We start from the raw sequence: 20,000 nt of genomic DNA, 5'->3' as shown, positions 1-20,000 counted from the left end.
GGCTATCCTGTTCTCAAAAGGCTTTTGCCTTTGTCATATGAGGATGAAGAGGTAGTTGAGGGAAGGTTATTACAAGTTAGGTATGAAAACATCACTATGTGTATATAAATGTATATGCCCCAGAAGTGGCAGAGACATCAAATACCATTGAGAAATGTAACACTAAGGATGATTTATTTATTGCTGTGGATTTTAACTGCACAGTCAGCGATTTAGACAGAAACCACAAAGAACCTCATTTAGCCTCAAGGACTTTTTAAAAACGCCTTATTGTAACACATGAACTGTGATATTTTGCAGAGCCAACATGGAGGCACGAGACAGTACACATGGGCCTAAATGAGAGAGAACACAATCTCTCTGGGAGAGGTGGAGAGGTTTCTGGGAGAGGTGGAGAGGTTTCTGGGAGAGGTGGGAGAGGTGGAGAGGTGGAGAGGTTTCTGGGAGAGGTGGAGAGGTTTCTGGGAGAGGTGGGAGAGGTGGAGAGGTTTCTGGGAGAGGTGGAGAGGTTTCTGGGAGAGGTGGAGAGGTTTCTGGGAGAGGTGGAGAGTTTCTGGGAGAGGTGGGAGAGGTGGAGAGGTGGCGAGGTTTCTGGGAGAGGTGGAGAGGTTTCTGGGAGAGGTGGGAGAGGTGGAGAGGTTTCTGGGAGAGGTGGAGAGGTTTCTGGGAGAGGTGGAGAGGTTTCTGGGAGAGGTGGAGAGTTTCTGGGAGAGGTGGGAGAGGTTTCTGGGAGAGGTGGGAGAGGTGGAGAGATGGAGAGGTTTCTGGGAGAGGTGGAGAGGTTTCTGGGAGAGGTGGAGAGGTGGAGAGATTTCTGGGAGAGATGGAGAGGTGGAGAGGTTTCTGGGAGAGATGGAGAGATGGAGAGATTTCTGGGAGAGGTAGAGAGGTGGAGAGGTGGAGAGGTTTCTGGGAGAGGTGGAGAGGTTTCTGGGAGAGGTGGAGAGATGGAGAGATTTCTGGGAGAGGTGGAGAGGTTTCTGTGAGAGATGGAGAGGAGAGGTGGAGGGGTGGAGAGGTTTCTGGGAGAGGTGGAGAGGTGGGCGAGGTGGAGGGGTGGATAGGTTTCTGGGAGAGGTGGAGAGGTGGAGAGGTGGAGGGGAGAGGTGGAGAGGTTTCTGGGAGAGATTGGAGAGGAGAGGTGGAGGGGTGGAGAGGTTTCTGGGAGAGGTGGAGGGGCGGAGAGGTTTCTGGGAGAGGTGGATAGGTTTCTGGGAGAGGTGGAGAGGTGGAGAGGTTTCTGGGAGAGGTGGAGAGGTTTCTGAGAGAGGTGGAGAGGTGGAGGGGAGAGCTGGAGGGGTGGAGATGTTTCTGGGAGAGGTGGCGAGGTTTCTGGGAGAGATGGAGAGGTGGAGAGGTCTCTGGGAGAGGTGGAGAGGTTTCTGAGAGAGGTGGAGAGGTGGATAGGTTTCTGGGATAGGTGGAGAGGTTTCTGGGAGAGGTGGAGAGGTGGAGAGATGGAGAGGTGGAGAGATTTCTGGGAGAGGTGGAGAGGTGGATGGGAGAGGTGGAGCAGGGAGAGGTGGAGGGGAGAGGTGAAGGGGAGGTGGAGAGGTTTCTGGGAGTGGTGGAGAGGTTTCTGGGAGAGGTGGAGAGGTTTCTGGGAGAGGTGGAGAGGTGGAGAGGTTTCTGGGAGAGGTGGAAAGGTGGAGATGTTTCTGGGAGAGGTGGAGAGTTTTCTGGGCGAGTTGGAGAGGTTTCTGGGAGAGGTGGAGAGGTGGAGAGGTTTCTGGGAGAGGTGGAGAGGTGGAGAGGTGGAGACGTTTCTGGGAGAGGTGGAGAGGTTTCTGGGAGAGGTGGAGAGGTTTCTGGGAGAGGTGGAGCGGCGGAGAGGTTTCTGGGAGAGGTGGGGAGGTTTCTGGTAGAGGTGAAGAGGTTTCTGGGAGAGGTGGAGAGGTTTCTGGGAGAGGTGGAGAGGTGGAGGGGTGGAGAGGTTTCTGGGAGAGGTGGAGGTCTCAAAAGGACAATCCCTTCAACAGTGGTAGGATATAGGGAAAATCCAGATTCAAAAATGTTGTAATAAATACACGATGAATGTCACCAGAGATATCATGAGATCAAATTTTTGTTCTTTTTTTATTTTACCTTTATTTACTGTAACTAGGCAAGTCAGTTAAGAACAAATTCTTATTTTCAATGTTCAATGAATGCTTTAGAGTCTGAAATAGTGGAAATCCTGACGTTAGTTGAGCCCACAGGAGATCGAGGCCATGCTCAGGCCCTCAAGAGGAAAAAAGCCACATTGGCAGACCTGCTGGGTATCAGAGCACAGGGGGCATTGGTGAAACTGAGAAGTACGTTTCAGGGAATCTCTGAAATGGATGCCTAATCCAAATTTTTCTTTGGTTTAGAGAAAGATAATGGACAAAGCAGAATTATTAATTGCCTCAAATCAGCTGTTGGACAGGAGCTCACTAGCCCTAGTGAAATTAGAAAGAGGGCAGTAGAGTTATATGCTGAGCTCTACAAGTGGGAGGACAAAGAGGATATAACAGTGACACAACAGTTTCTTGATGGGCTCTCACAGGTGGCTGCAGAAGCTCAGGTTGAGCTTTAGCAACCATTGTCTTTGTAGAAGCTACACACTGCATTGGAAAATGGCATGGAAAATGGAAGGGCACTGGGCATTGATGGGCTTTAGTTTGACCGGAGGGTTACTACCGATAAACTGCAGATGGGCTGTCCTCCCTACTGCCAAAAAAGGGTGACCCTAGGGAGGTGAAGAACTGGAGGCCGGTGGCCTTAATGTACACTGATTATAAGATCCTGTCCAAGGCTTTGTCCAACAGGCTGAGGGAGGTGATGTGGCAAATCATACACACGGACCAGTCCTTCTGTGTTCCCGGCAGGCAGATAGAGGATAACATCTCTAGGGACGTCTCTAGGGCTATTGGGTTGAATGCTGGTCTAATTTCAATTGATCAGGTGAAGGAAATTTGACTGAGTTGAACATCAATACTTATGGCACACCTTTGAGGATTTTGGTTTCAGCTCTGGTTTTATTGCCATGATCAGGGTGATATATGGTGACATTGAAAGTGTATTGAAAAGTGTGTAGAGGTATTAGGCAGGGGTGTTTGTTGTCGGGAATGTTATATGTCATCGCTATAGAGCCACTACTAAATAGCATTAGAAGTCGCATTGAAGGAGTGTACAGTACTTTTCAGGGGATATTCCTCCTGTTCGTCTCTCTGCCTATGCTTATGATGTAGTTATTTTAGTGAAAAATCAAGCGGAGGTTGATAGTTTGAGTCTCGTGGTTGATCGGTTTAGGGGAATATCCTCTGCAAAGATAAATTGGGGGAAATGGTCTGGAGGGATCATGGGTTTGCAGGGGGGCTGGAATGGTGTAAGGGAAGTTTTAAGTATCTTGTAGTGTAGATAGGGGATGAGGGGACAATGGAAAACAATGTAATGGGGAGGTTGAAATGGTGGAAGAGAGGATGAGGAGATGGCATTGGTTGTTATCTCATATGTCACTATTATTGTTAACAATGTGGTTGGAGTATAATAAAGGTGTCCAGAAGAGAGATTTTTTTTTAAATACTTGAGTATAAAATAAAGGTTTTATAACAACTCAAACTCCTCTCTCTCTCACCCCTTCCCCCCGCTCTCTCTCTCTCTCTCTAACCCCCCTTCCCCTCTCTCTCACCTTCCCTTCCCCCCCCCCCCCCCTCCCCCCCTCCCCCCCCCCCCCCCCCCCCCCCCCCCCCCCCCCCTCTCTCTCTCTCTGCGGTCCTGGCAGTGTAGAAAGGAGTTCAGTAAACTAGGCCAATATATGCTGTAGTGGAGTGGAAGGAGGTGGTTGAGAGGATGAGATCTCTCTGTGTGATCAACAGAGGAAAGAAAAGCCCTACTGCGACACACACAGAGTGAGAGAGAGAGTGAGAGAGAGAATCGAAGCCAAAGGAATGTCTAGCCTGGCTGTTGCTAAGGAGAAAGTGTGGCTTGCTGAGTCTACCTTTACAGTACACCACTAGGGAGATGATGAGTAATTAGCATCTCATTGACCTGATAAGGAAAGGCTGTTTCCATATCATTGTGATCCAGTCATGCTAACATTATCTGACTCCCCCCTCCCTGTCCCCCTGTCCATGCTCACCCCTCATTACAGCACAAAAACACTCAAACAAGCAGCGCGAGAAAGAGGGATAGTGCCTAACTGTCTAACAGTCTAATACCTCACATTCCATTAGAAGCTGGCGGAAAATCTCTTTTCATTCCTTTGTACTGTGAGATGAGACGATATCAGACACACATAGAAAGGACGATCATAACCAGAAAATCAGCTTTTCTTCCTGTCATCTCTGTTCCTTTTTTCTCCATATAAGCCTTAGTAAACAGTGCAGGCGGTATGCAGGCCAGGGGACATCAGAATGTCCTGTCCTATCACTTCTAACACTGACTGGTCAGACTGGGCTAGTTCTCCCTGGTTGGAACATGCAGGGTCTGGCTATCATATGTCAGCAGAAACAGTACACAGAGTGAGGGATAGGAGAGAGAGAGCTAGAGAGAGAGAAATATTGATGGTTGGATGAAGATGGTTTGCTTTTGGGCGTGGCAGGACAGGAAGCCTCAGGGGCTTTCTGAGTTCCACTCAGGTCAGTAGGCATCATAAGCTCCTCCATCTCTCTCTGCCTCCCCTCTATAGTTTCTCTATTTCCCACCCTTTTCTCCCATTACTTCTCTCCCACCTTCTCTCTCTCTCTCTGTCTCTCACCCCCCTCTTGCCCTCCCTCTCTCCCTCCATTGTCTCACTCTTTTCACCCTCATCTTCTCCCACTACCTCTCTCTATGACCCTTCTCTCTCTCTCTCTCTTTCTCTCTCTCTTTCCCTCTCTCTTTCCCTCTCTCTCTCTATGACCTCTCTCTCTCACCATTTCTCTTTCAATTAAATTCTCCCTCGCTCCCTCGCTCGCTCCCTCCCTCCCTCCCTCCCTCCCTCCCTCCCTCCCTCCCTCCCTCCCTCCCTCTCTGTCTCCCTCTCTGTCTCCCTCTCTGTCTCCCTCCCTGTCTCCCTCCCTGTCTCCCTCCCTGTCTCCCTCCCTCCCTCTTTCATAAGCCCTGTCCTCTTCCTGCTCCTCTACTGGGGCAATCTTCATGCCTCCCTGAGTTCTGTTCATCAGAATGTCAGCCGCCATTTAGGAGACAGAATTCCTGCTAGTGCCAGCCCATCACAGTAGCTCAGATCAACCTGCCCCTGTAATCCTTGTGGTTTGTGAGGACACCGTCTTGTGGGGACGGAGTGGTCATACAAGGACATACTGTACATAGGTCCTTACATCAACCCTGGGTAGCTATAGATTCAGGGTGTGCAGATGTGTAGGTTGTTGTTCTGGAGGCAGCTCTGCTTGTGGTCACTAGCTGGCACAGACATAAAGTCATTAAACCTAATGCCTAACCCTAACCTTATATTAAGACCAAAAGCACATTTATGTGTTCATAAATCTTTACAATTTAGCCAATTTAGACTTTCCAGCTGGCCCATCTAGTGGAAAGGGCTCAGTTCTGCCTCCAGGGCTAGACTCATGACATTAAATGTCAACCTGCTGCAGATGTTCACCTTTGTCAAGGTTTAGGATAATACCATCTCATACATTTATGGTGACTCAGCAGAGACAGATAGTAGAATACAAGGCAGAATGGTAGTAGAATACAAGGCAGAATGATAGTAGAATAGAAGGCAGAATGGTAGTAGAATACAAGGCAGAACGGTAGTAGAATACAAGGTAGAATGGTAGTAGAATAGAAGGCAGAATGGTAGTAGAATACAAGGCAGAATGGTAGTAGAATACAAGGCAGAATGGTAGTAGAATACAAGGCAGAATGATAGTAGAATACAAGGCAGAATGGTAGTAGAATACAAGGCAGAATGGTAGTAGAATACAAGGCAGAATGGTAGTAGAATAGAAGGCAGAATGGTAGTAGAATACAAGGCAGAATGGTAGTAGAATACAAGGCAGAATGGTAGTAGAATACAAGGCAGAATGGTAGTAGAATAGAAGGCAGAATGGTAGTAGAATACAAGGCAGAATGGTAGTAGAATAGAAGGCAGAATGGTAGTAGAATACAAGGCAGAATGGTAGTAGAATACAAGGCAGAATGGTAGTAGAATAGAAGGCAGAATGGTAGTAGAATACAAGGCAGAATGGTAGTAGAATACAAGGCAGAATGGTAGTAGAATACAAGGCAGAATGGTAGTAGAATACAAGGCAGAATGGTAGTAGAATACAAGGCAGAATGGTAGTAGAATACAAGGCAGAATGGTAGTAGAATAGAAGCACAGTGAAGTGTGAATGAACAGCATTCAACAAGGACGTATTCAGTGAGGTGAAACATTCAGGACGCTACTGTACACCTCCCTCAGACAATCATCAATCATATCTGTCAGTGCCTTCAGAAAGTATTCATACCTCTTGATTTATTCCACATTTTGTTGTGTTACAGTCGGAATTCAAAATGAATTAAACACTATTTTTATCTCGCAATACACACAATACCCCATTATGACAAAGTGAAAACGTTTTTATTTTTATTTTTGCACATGTATTAAAAATGAAATACAAATAAATCTAATTTACATAAGTATTCACACACCCTTTGGCAGTGATTACAGCTGTGAGTCTTTCTGGGTAAATCTCTAAGAGCTTTCCACACCTGGATTGTGCAACATTTACTCATTATTATTTTCACATTTTTTCAAGCTCTGTCAAATTGGTTATGCCAGGGTATTACACCAGGGTATTAACCAGGGAATTACACCAGTGTATTAACCAGGGAATTAACAAGGGTATTAACCAGGGTATTACACCAGGGAATTACACCAGTGTATTAACCAGGGAATTAACAAGGGTATTAACCAGGGTATTACACCAGGGTATTACAGCAGAGTATTAACCAGGGTATTAACCAGGGAATTAACCAGGGTATTAACAAGGGTATTACACCAGGGTATTACAGCAGGGTATTAACCAGGGAATTAACCAGGGTATTAACCAGGGTATTACACCAGGGTATTAACCAGGGTATTAACCAGGGTATTACACCAGGGTATTAACCAGGGAATTAACCAGGGTATTAACCAGGGTATTACACCAGGGTATTAACCAGGGAATTACACCAGTGTATTAACCAGGGAATTAACCAGGGTATTAACCAGGGTATTACACCAGGGTATTAACCAGGGAATTACACCAGTGTATTAACCAGGGAATTAACAAGGGTATTAACCAGGGTATTACACCAGGGTATTACAGCAGAGTATTAACCAGGGTATTAACCAGGGAATTAACCAGGGTATTAACAAGGGTATTACACCAGGGTATTACAGCAGGGTATTAACCAGGGTATTAACAAGGGTATTACACCAGGGTATTAACCAGGGTATTACACCAGGGTATTAACCAGGGAATTAACCAGGGTATTAACCAGGGTATTACACCAGGGTATTACAGCAGGGTATTAACCAGGGTACTACAGCAGGGTATTAACCAGGGTATTACAGCAGGGTATTACACCAGGGTATTAACCAGGGTATTAACCAGGGTATTAACCAGGGTACTACAGCAGGCTATTAACCAGGGTATTACACCAGGGTATTAACCAGGGTATTACACCAGGGTATTAACCAGGGTATAACCGCAGGGTATAACAGCAGGGTATTACACCAGGGTAATACACCAGGGTATTGCACCAGGGTATTACACCAAGGTATTACAGCAGGGTACTCTTTAAACCAGGGTCATATTCAGAAAGGCACATCATAGCAAAAAGTGATCTGTGTTCTGATTGGATAAGTTCGGGTTCTAGAGCTCCGCCTCATTGTTTCAATACATTTTGTTCCTACTGAACACAGCCCAGGTTTGACGTCAGCACAAGGTGAAAGTAGAGAATTTATAATGTTCCCTGCTGTTGCTGCATTGCAGAGCTCTGTCTCCAGCTGCAGCCAGTCAGCCAGTCAGTTAGTCAGACAGCCAGTCAGTCAGCCAGTCAGGTCAGACAGCCATGTCAGACAGCCAGTCAGTCAGCCAGCCAGTCAGTCAGTCAGCCAGACAGTCAGGTCAGACAGCCATGTCAGACAGCCAGTCAGTCAGACAGCCATGTCAGCCAGCCAGTCAGTCAGCCAGCCATGTCAGACAGCCAGTCAGTCAACCAGTCAGCCAGCCATGTCAGACAGCCAGTCAGTCAGCCAGTCAGGTCAGTCACGTCAGCCAGCCAGGCCAGTGAGCCAGTCAGGTTAGAAAGTCAGCCATGTCAGACAGACAGTCAGTCAGTCAACCAGTCAGCCAGCCATGTCAGCCAGTCAGCCAGCCAGGCCAGTGAGCCAGGCCAGTGAGCTAGTCAGGTTAGACAGTCAGCCATGTCAGCCAGCCAGTCAGGTCAGTCAGGTCAGCCAGCCAGCCAGTCAGCCAGCCAGTCAGGTCAGTCAGGTCAGCCAGCCAGCCAGTCAGTCAGGTCAGTCAGGTCAGCCAGCCAGTCAGTCAGGTCAGTCAGGTCAGCCAGCCAGTCAGCCAGCCAGTCTGCCAGGTCAGACATGCCTTTCAACCAAACAAAGACCTTAGTGCAGCAGTCTACTGTAGGACCTTACATAACAACAGTAAGAAAGTGACAGCCTTAGTCACTAGCCATTACAGTCATTAGGCCTGCAGGATAGTTACTTACAGTTATTACCCCCTCAACCGAGTGTCTGTGTGTGTGTGTGTGTGTGTGTGTGTGTGTGTGTGTGTGTGTGTGTGTGTGTGTGTGTGCGTGCGTGCGTGCGTGCGTGCGTGCGTGCGTGTGTGTAGATGGCCAGGTATGACCAGGTGGTGTCTACTCCACGGGTCAGACAGACATATATGACATGACCAGAGGCCATTACAGTCCCACTAATGGACGTCAGGCTAAGTGACATCAACAACTCAATAATACCTTGTTGCTGGTCAGTGTTGAAGGGAATAGAGCCAGTCATGGCCTCTCTGGTTGGACTGTTAACTCTGGTCAGCTTGGACTGTTTCTAAACTTTGATTGGTCAGGTTGGTTTGTTTCTAAGTTCTGATTGGTCAGCTTGGACTGTTTCTAAACTTTGATTGGTCAGGTTGGTTTGTTTCACAGTTGTGATTGGTCAGGTTGGACTGTTTCTAAACTTTGATTGGTCAGGTTGGTTTGTTTCACAGTTGTGATTGGTCAGGACAGGAGCAGATCAGTTATAGTGCTGTTGGGCTGTCAGGCCAATAACCTACACTGGGATTGTAACATGTTTTCTGTTGGCTGGGGGATTACTGGTGAGAGAACAGGCTTATACTGTCCACACTCACAGGCAAATCACACATCATTGCTGTCAATAACCTTCTGGCCATGAGAAACGCACTGCTGCTAACATTTCAACATTGAGTAAGTGCCAGTAAATGTCTACAGCGTATCAATAAAACCTTAATGGATCCTCAACATGTCAAACAGAATGGAGATTGAGAAGCAACAGGACAGACTATGACTGGATCTGCTAGTATAAGGAATATATCCTACATCCTCTAACACATCCATGTTATCAAGGACTCAATTACCCACAATACCCCTTTACCCTCATTCTAAATGGTATTATACACACGATTACCCTCTGTCCCTTTCTAAACCCTGGTAACTACAGTACTGGTACGCCTGAGCAGAGCCACTTAACCATTACTACTGAGGTCTGATGACTCATGGAAGAGCATTCTGGGAAGGTTCAAACACTCCTGCTGCTCTACAGAATGAACTCTGATTCCAGTAATGATGAGTCATAATTATGTGTTCCAGAACCATATTGGAAATAAATGTTGTTTAACAATTGAATGTGTTTTCCTCTGAGGGAAACAAATCAATCAGTGTTTTACTCTGAAGAGATACGCATGAGACAATAAGCAGAGATATAAACAAAAAACATGGATATGCAAAAGAAATAGATGTTTTCTTGTCACAAACACCAGATAGGAACAGTGAAATGTGTTGTTTTACAGGGTCAGACATAGTAGTACAGCACCCCTGGAGTAAATTAGGGTTAAGAGCCTTGCTCAAGGGCACATCGACAGATTTACAGGGTAACTGGAGTGAACTATGGGGCTATAGTATGGACAGACATTATCTATGGCTACATATGCAATCAGTGATCTCTGTGTTTAGTCAAATAAACATGCAGATGTAGGGTCTTAATTTGATCCCTCTTTTGTTGCTGAGAATGTCTCTGCACAGCAGGAAATGCAACATTGTAGTGTATTCGAGGTTTAAAAAGGCTTTTAAAGTTTGTGATTTCCACCTTAAAATGTCAGATTTGATTTGCCCTAATGAAAAATGTATCAACCCCTACAAAAAAATGTCCATTAATTATAATCCACAAAAAAAATTACATTTCCTGTTGCTGCAGGATTATTTTTCAAATAAAGATCCCACATCTGTACCATCATTTCAGCTAAAGCTCTCTTTACAAGTGTTTGTTCTCTCTGGTCTTACCTGATGAGTTGCTGATGGACTTAACCACTTCTGAACACAATGGTAGGAATCAGAGGACAGATGAGGAAAACCTCCTGGTTACACCTATAGAGAGAATTAAGAATGCTAGAACAAACAGAGAATAGTCATAATACACACACACACGCACGCACGCACGCACGCACACACACACACACACACACACACACACACACACACACACACACACACACACCTGTTGCCAGATCACCATTCCCCCTACTCTAAATCATGTCCGTGGTTAAGTGGCTAGATACTGTACCAGACTGACAGTATGTACTGAATAAGAGAGGGTAGTCTACTCAAACACAATGGTTGGATTAATGTTGCTGGCAGACTTATGGAGGACTACAGGTTAAGCTGATCAGTGTTTTCCCTGAAGCATGCTACTTAAACTGCAGTGTGGAGCAGTGGGCCAAGGCTGGAGGCTTTCATGTAGAAACCTCCTAGTTTGACTAAGAGTGTTTGTGAGTGATCCTATCTACTCTGTCTAGGAGTAATTCGCCCGGACTGTATTAAGCATCCCAATCTCTATAGCAGACTTCTATGGGTAGTACAATGGGACAGAGGGGCAATCCACAATTACTACAACAAGTCCTCACATTATCCACCAGTGACGAGGGGGCCCATGTGAGCACGTCCACCACAGATAAGAACAATGGGTTTGTTTGGCCCCAGCGACAGACAGACAGTCTGGTTCTTAGGCTGGGAGTCTCTTCGGGGAGCTGGTTCTACATTCATCACCCCAGCACAGTCAGGGGCCCCTGGCAGGACCAAGTGCAACATGGCCATTCACACTGACCATCACAGCTACAGGGGAGAGGGGGAAGACAGGAAGAGGGGAGAAGGGGATGAGGGGAAGGGGAGAAGGGTGACACAACCAACCCGACCAGGCCTGGGGATGTAGCCTTGTTTTTTTGCCAGAAATCCCCAGCAACATGTCAAAGTGAGTTTCTAGGTTTCTAAAGATTGTCCGTATTCACACAGGGGATGAGGAGAGACGAGGTGGGGGGGGGGGGGGGGGGGGGGGCGTAGAGACCTTGGGAAGGAGTTTGCAAAGAGAGGAGAGAGAGAGGAAGAGAGAGACAGGGGGGAGATAGAGGGGAGTAAAGAGAGATGGGGAAGGAAAGAGGGATGGGGGAAGGAGAGTGAGAGAAGGGGAAGGAGAGTGAGAGAGGGGGAAGGAGAGCGAGGGGGAAGGAGAGAGGAGAGAAAGAGAAAGGGGGTAAAGAGAGATGGGGAAGGAGAGCGAGGGGGAAGGAGAGAGGAGAGAAAGAGAAAGGGGAGGAGTGAGTTGGGGAGATAGAGAGATGGAGAGAGAGAGATGGGGTGAGGGAGGAGAGCATTGGGGAAGGAGATAGAGAGAGGGGGTGAGGGAGGAGCGAGAGGGGGATGAGGCAGGCAGGCAGGCAGGCAAGCAGGCAGGGAGGGATGGAGGGAGGGAGGGAGGGAGGCGGGGGAATGGAGGGAAGGCATAAAGAACTGTGATGGGAGGGAGGGAGAGCTTGAGGGAGAGCTTGAGGGATTGTGAGGGAAGGTGAATGGAAAGGGGAAGAGAGAGAGATTTGGGGACATCTGCTCAGAGCAGCCATGACAATCAGAGATCACAGGAGCAGACAGACAAAGTCCCCTTCACCGAATTCACCACAGCCAGCCTGGTTCAGTGATGGCTTGAAAGGTTCCAGGCTCACAGCAACAGCAGCCATTGTTTTGGCACAGAGAGAGTCAGTCAGGTACAACAGTAGCTGTCAGTGAGCCTTGTCTTGGTCTGTTGCTAAGTGTTAGATCTCTAAGTTTAGAAAACACAAGCAGACAGATGGTTGTAGGGACATGCTCCCTAGCTGGACATATTTTGCTCTAGACTGGTTTCAACTCGTCTAGCCTCACCATCATCATCAATATCATCATCCTCTCCATCTGTTGTCATTGAGTAGTGATTTGCACTAACCGATATGCTTGATCATTTATATGAATGAGAAAACACAGCAATAATCATATTAGTTTAAGTGTTGACATGGAGTCATTTATCAGACACTCTTATCCAGAGACACTTACAGTAGGCTGTGAGTGCAGACATTTTCCTACTGTTCCCACATGGGAATTGAACCGACAACCCTGGTGTTGCATGTGCTATGCTCTACCAACGCTTTTACAGCAATAAACATATTCGTTTAGGATTTATAGCCTTTGCAGAAGAATGATTGAGTGAGATCTGTCTGAAGTGTCCAGGCCAGACTAAGTCTGTGTTGCTCCAGACCTGGAGGTACAGTAAATCATATAGGAGATCTACTCAGAGAGACTGTGCATTCTGTCCTTCACTTAACCTTCGCTTCGCACACATCCCTCATCTATAATTCAGTCAGCCAGCCCCCTTGTCCCCACGGACAGACTCCAGCTTCCCGCAGGCACACACACACATGAATGCACAGTCACGCACACACACACACACACACCCTGGTGTTTGTTTAATTCATCAAACCACCAGGCAGAGTTAAATCAACTGGGGATTGTGGTTGAAATACCACTGCAGAGGGGGTGATAATGATGTGTCCATGTCTGTCCATTAGGGGGTGATAATGATGTGTCCACGTCTGTCCATTAGGGGGTGATAATGATGTGTCCATGTCTGTCCATTAGGGGGTGATAATGATGTGTCCATGTCTGTCCATTAGGGGGTGATAATGATGTGTCCACGTCTGTCCATTAGGGGGTGATAATGATGTGTCCATGTCTGTCCATTAGGGGGTGATAATGATGTGTCCATGTCTGTCCATTAGGGGGTGATAATGATGTGTCCATGTCTGTCCATTAGGGGGTGATAATGATGTGTCCATGTCTGTCCATTAGGGGGTGATAATGATGTGTCCATGTCTGTCCATTAAGGGGTGTTAATGATGTGTCCATGTCTGTCCAATTAGGGGGTGATAATGATGTGTCCATGTCTGTCCATTAAGGGGTGATAATGATGTGTCCATGTCTGTCCATTAGGGGGTGATAATGATGTGTCCATGTCTGTCCATTAGGGGGTGTTAATGATGTTTCCACGTCTGTCCATTAGGGGGTGATAATGATGTGTCCATGTCTGTCCATTAGGGGGTGATAATGATGTGTCCATGTCTGTCCATTAAGGGGTGTTAATGATGTGTCCATGTCTGTCCATTAGGGGGTGATAATGATGTGTCCATGTCTGTCCATTAAGGGGTGATAATGATGTGTCCATGTCTGTCCATTAGGGGGTGATAATGATGTGTCCATGTCTGTCCATTAGGGGGTGTTAATGATGTTTCCACGTCTGTCCATTAGGGGGTGATAATGATGTGTCCATGTCTGTCCATTAGGGGGTGATAATGATGTGTCCACGTCTGTCCATTAGGGGGTGATAATGATGTGTCCATGTATGTCCATTAGGGGGTGATAATGATGTGTCCATGTCTGTCCATTAGGGGGTGATAATGATGTGTCCATGTCTGTCCATTAGGGGGTGATAATGATGTGTCCATGTCTGTCCATTAGGGGGTGATAATGATGTGTCCATGTCTGTCCATTAGGGGGTGATAATGATGTGTCCATGTCTGTCCATTAGGGGGTGATAATGATGTGTCCATGTCTGTCCATTAGGGGGTGATAATGATGTGTCCATGTCTGTCCATTAGGGGGTGATAATGATGTGTCCATGTCTGTCCATTAGGGGGTGATAATGATGTGTCCATGTCGGTCCATTAGGGGGTGATAATGATGTGTCCATGTCTGTCCATAAGAAATGAACTGCATTGATCCACTGTTGCCTTTGAAGTTGCCTTTGAACTCAATCAAATTCAATCACATTTATTTATAAAGCCCTTTTTACATCAGCCAATGTCACAAAGTGCTGTACAGAAACCCAGCCTAAAACCCAGGCAGGAACCTAGGAAGAAACCTAGAGAGGAACCAGGCTTGGAGGAGTGGCCAGTCCTCTTCTGGATGTGCCGGGTGGAGATTATAACAGAATATGGACAAGAACATGGACAACTCTGTTGGAGCTGTCATCTGTCTGTCTACATAATATGGAGCTGTCATCTGTCTGTCTACATAATATGGAGCTGTCATCTGTCTGTCTACATAATATGGAGCTGTCATCTGTCTGTCTACATAATATGGAGCTGTCATCTGTCTGTCTACATAATATGGAGCTGTCATCTGTCTGTCTACATAATATGGAGCTGTCATCTGTCTGTCTACATAATATGGAGCTGTCATCTGTCTGTCTACATAATATGGAGCTGTCATCTGTCTGTCTACATAATATGGAGCTGTCCTTCTGTCTGTCTACATAATATGGAGCTGTCCTTCTGTCTGTCTACATAATATGGAGCTGTCCTTTTGTCTGTCTACATAATATGGAGCTTTCATCTGTCTGTCTACATAATATGGAGCTGTCATCTGTCTGTCTACATAATATGGAGCTGTCATCTGTCTGTCTACATAATATGGAGCTGTCATCTGTCTGTCTACATAATTTGGAGCTGTCCGTCTGTCTGTCTCTACTATGGAGCTGTCTGTCTCTCCCTTCTACGGAGCTGTTTGCCTGTCTGTCTCTACTATGGAGCTGTCCGTCTGTCTGTCTCTACTATGGAGCTGTCTGTCTGTCTGTCTGTCTCTACTATGGAGCTGTCTGCCTGTCTGTCTCTACTATGGAGCTGTCCAACTGTCTGTCTCTACTATGGAGCTGTCGGTCTGTCTGTCTCTACTATGGAGCTGTCTGTCTGTCTCTACTATGGAGCTGTCGGTCTGTATGTTTCTACTATGGAGCTGTCTGTCTGTCTCTACTATGGAGCGTCCGGTCTGTCTGTCTGTCTGTCTGTCTGTCTGTCTGTCTGTCTGTCTGTCCGTCCTATGGAGCTGTCAGACAGCTCCATATTCGAGACAGACTGTCTGTCTGTCTCTACTATGGAGCTGTCTGTCTGTCTGTCCGTCCGTCCGTCCGTCCGTCCGTCCGTCCGTCCGTCCGTCTGTCTGCATAATATGGAGCTGTCCATCTGTCACTACTGTGGAGCTGTCTGTCTGTCTACTATGAACTTCAAAAATAGAGTACTGTAAGCTACATAGAAGCTCCATTGGGCATGAGTTGATGTTCTACTACCATGGCCATTGGCCAATATGGTCAACACTGTAGCTAACACATTTAAGGTGGTCAAGTCAACAGCTGGACATACTGTAGCTACAGCTACACATCTATAGGAGACCTACACCAGTAGATCCCTACAGTAGACCTACACCAGTAGATCCCTACAGTAGACCTACACCAGTAGATCCCTACAGTAGCTACATTCATCTACAGGAGACCTACACCAGTAGATCCCTACAGGAGACCTACACCAGTAGATCACTACAGTAGCTACATTCATCTACAGGAGACCTACACCAGTAGACCTACACCAGTAGATCCCTACAGTAGCTACATTCATCTACAGGAGACCTACCTACACCAGTAGATCCCTTAGAGATCAGATCTACTGTTTGTAATGAGTCTACTGGGGCTGACTCAGTCATTGGAACACGCAAGATTCGGGAGCGCACGCACGCACACACACTGCAGCAACCTAGCCAAATGTGCCCAGCCCATCCTACTCAACCTCATCCCCAGTTTATTCTCTCCTCAACAACCTACACATTCCCCACACCCCCCCCACACTCCCCACACACCTCCCCCACTCCCCACACACTCCCCACACACTCCCCACACACTCACCACACTCCCCCCCCCCGCACACACCTCCCCCACACCCACCACACTCCCCACACACTCATCCCCCCACACTCCCCACACTCCCCCCACTCCCCACACACCTCCCACACACTCCCCACACACCCCACACACTCCCCACATACTCCCCACACTCCACAGACTCCCGTCTCTTCTCCTTATCCCACTCCTTGTCTTATAAATCAACAGCATTCTATCCTCTCCTCCCCTTCTTCCCTCTCTCCCAATCCTCCCTGTATCGTCAGGAGAGTGCCTGGTGGGACATAACTGAGTGGTGATGGATTGAAACGTAATCGTTCTGACAGGCAGCTCACAGGCCACTTGTAAAGGCACTGTATAAGCACGCAAGCGACCCACTGCCCACACACGGACACACACACACAGACAGGCAAGCATGCACACGTACATGCATGCACACACACACATATGACATGCACACACACATCAAACAACAACAAGAAACACTCACCCACAAGTGATCATACACACACACACACACATATGATGTGCACACACACAACAAACAACAACAACAAACACTCACCCACAAGTGATCATACACACACACACACACACACACACACACACACACACACACACACGCACACACACACGCACACACACACACACACACACACACGTCCAGCCATACACTGTACTAGCAGGTACACACACTGTACTAGCAGGTACACACACTGTACTAGCAGGTACATACACTGTACTAGCAGGTACACACACTGTACTAGCAGGTACATACACTGTACAGGGCCTGGAGGCAGCTCTACTTCAGAGAGTGGCCAGGTGTGAGAGGCCTGGTGTGAGTGGCCAGGTGTGAGAGGCCAGGTGTGAGTGGCCAGGTGTGAGTGGCCAGGTGTGAGAGGCCAGCTGTGAGAGGCCAGGTGTGAGTGGCCAGGTGTGTGTGGCCAGGTGTCAGATGCCAGGTGTGAGAGGCCTGGTGTTAGTGGCCAGGTGTGAGAGGCCAGCTGTGAGAGGCCAGGTGTGAGTGGCCAGGTGTGTGTGGCCAGGTGTCAGATGCCAGGTGTGAGAGGCCTGGTGTTAGTGGCCAGGTGTGAGAGGCCAGGTGTGAGTGGCCAGGTGTGAGAGGCCAGCTGTGAGAGGCCAGGTGTGAGTGGCCAGGTGTGTGTGGCCAGGTGTCAGATGCCAGGTGTGAGAGGCCAGGTGTAAGTGGCCAGGTGTGAGAGGCCTGGTGTGAGTGGCCAGGTGTGAGTGGCCAGGTGTGAGTGGCCAGGTGTGAGAGGCCAGCTGTGAGAGGCCAGGTGTGAGTGGCCAGGTGTGTGTGGCCAGGTGTCAGATGCCAGGTGTGAGAGGCCTGGTGTTAGTGGCCAGGTGTGAGAGGCCAGGTGTGAGTGGCCAGGTGTGAGAGGCCAGCTGTGAGAGGCCAGGTGTGAGTGGCCAGGTGTGTGTGGCCAGGTGTCAGATGCCAGGTGTGAGAGGCCAGGTGTTAGTGGCCAGGTGTGAGAGGCCTGGTGTGAGTGGCCAGGTGTGAGTGGCCAGGTGTGAGTGGCCAGGTGTGAGAGGCCAGCTGTGAGAGGCCAGGTGTGAGTGGCCAGGTGTGTGTGGCCAGGTGTCAGATGCCAGGTGTGAGAGGCCAGGTGTTAGTGGCCAGGTGTGAGAGGCCAGGTGTGAGAGGCCAACATTTACAGTGAGACATATGGTCTGCAACAAAATATTCAGTACAGAAATAATGTATAGCACCTGGTATTCCACATGATGTCATCCCCTACTCATCGACTGTACAACACACTGTATCATTAGATCACACACTATGTTGGTGGAAGTCATGGCACAGAACACATATTCATTGTATTTCAATGGACCGTTGGCATCACAAAATATATTTCCATGAATGGACAATAAAGTTTGGTATCCATACAGGCCATTTCTGCAACATGCTTCATGTTGTTTGTTGGATAAGTCCATGTTTTGAAACACAGAAGCACTGGGACATAAACATAACAATGGTCCTCTATCCCAGCTCTTAGTTAGTAATGAACCACCAACACAGAGCCCGCCCTGCTGCCAAGCTGTGACCTTCCTCCAAGGGCATGGGGTTGGCACCATGCCCCCCGCCTGTGTGAGGACACCCTGCTGGCATAGGGAGAGGGACACAGAGGGGCACTGCCCTGTTAGCAGAGCATGGGTGAGATAGAGAGGGAGGGAGGGAAAGGAACACAGGGATTTGTTTGTGTCCCAAAATGGGTGCGGGGGGGACACAGACGTCCCCCTCTGCGTCCCCCCAACCCTCTACTGCGTTCGCGTGTCAGCGTCTGTTTGTTCACAGGAAAGAGAGGTTGCCTCAGAGCATACCAGAGAGATAGAGAGAGAGAGAGAGAGAGAGAGAGAGAGGGAGAGAGAGAGAGAGAGAGAGAGAGAGAGAGAGAGAGAGAGCGAGAGAGAGAGAGAGATGAGAGGGGACTGTGGATGTGACAGATGTCCTACCCTGGTGGCTCTGCATGTACCGCTGGGGAGGGTGTGTGGTGAATGTGGGGAAGGAGGGAGTGTGTCTGTGTGGGTGTGTGTATCGGAAGGATGCAGTCACAAAAGGACACACTCACAGACACACTCATAGACACACAGAGACACACACAGACACAGACACACTCACAGACACAGACTAGTGCTGAGCGATTATAGTGCTTTTTGAGGTTGGTTCGATTTCGGTTTTGATAATTGTTTTGAACATTAAATGCACTATGCATTATGTGGGTTGAATGCTGTAACAACACAGCACATAAACAATGAATAAAAGTCCCATGATGGTAGTAACTGACCATTACTGTGCATCACTTATTTTGGAGAGATTGGAAACCCAAATTGGTCTACACGGACAAGTTCTGGCCTGGTTTAGATCTTATCTGTCGGAAAGATATCAGTTTGTCTCTGTGAATGGTTTGTCCTCTAACAAAACAATTGTAAATTTCGGTGTTCCTCAAGGTTCCGTTTTAGGACCACTATTGTTTTCACTATATATTTTACCTCTTGGGGATGTCATTCGAAAACATAATGTTAACTTTCACTGCTATGCGGATGACACACAGCTGTACATTTCAATGAAACATGGTGAAGCCCCAAAATTGCCCTCGCTAGAAGCAATTGTTTCAGACATAAGGAAGTGGATGGCTGCAAACTTTCTACTTTTAAACTCGGACAAAACAGAGATGCTTGTTCTAGGTCCCAAGAAACAAAGAGATCTTCTGTTGAATCTGACAATTAATCTTAATGGTTGTACAGGCGTCTCAAATAAAACTGTGAAGGACCTCGGCGTTACTCTGGACCCTGATCTCTCATTTGAAGAACATACAGTGCCTTGCGAAAGTATTCGGCCCCCTTGAACTTTGCGACCTTTTGCCACATTTCAGGCTTCAAACATAAAGATATAAAACTGTATTTTTTTGTGAAGAATCAACAACAAGTGGGACACAATCATGAAGTGGAACGACATTTATTGGATATTTCAAACTTTTTTAACAAATCAAAAACTGAAAAATTGGGCGTGCAAAATTATTCAGCCCCTTTACTTTCAGTGCAGCAAACTCTCTCCAGAAGTTCAGTGAGGATCTCTGAATGATCCAATGTTGACCTAAATGACTAATGATGATAAATACAATCCACCTCTGTGTAATCAAGTCTCTGTATAAATGCACCTGCACTGTGATAGTCTCAGAGGTCCGTTAAAAGCGCAGAGAGCATCATGAAGAACAAGGAACACACCAGGCAGGTCCGAGATACTGTTGTGAAGAAGTTTAAAGCCGGA

General features: G+C 47.5%; 1 protein-coding gene across 3 annotated transcripts in view; it reads right to left on the bottom strand.

The window, feature by feature from the left end:
• The window catches only part of LOC118965239 (microtubule-associated protein 2-like), a 93,470-nt gene that overhangs the window by 35,397 nt on the left and 38,073 nt on the right, over positions 1 to 20,000 (bottom strand). For all 3 annotated transcript variants that reach the window (XM_036982459.1, XM_036982461.1, XM_036982460.1), the window contains one exon: positions 10,465 to 10,548. The gene's annotated coding sequence lies outside the window, so the exon portion shown is untranslated. The remainder of the gene's footprint in view (positions 1 to 10,464; positions 10,549 to 20,000) is intronic.

Source organism: Oncorhynchus mykiss, chromosome 7, assembly GCF_013265735.2.
Source record: "Oncorhynchus mykiss isolate Arlee chromosome 7, USDA_OmykA_1.1, whole genome shotgun sequence".
Lineage (NCBI taxonomy): Eukaryota > Metazoa > Chordata > Actinopteri > Salmoniformes > Salmonidae > Oncorhynchus > Oncorhynchus mykiss.
This window is presented reverse-complemented; position numbering and strand designations above follow the sequence as displayed.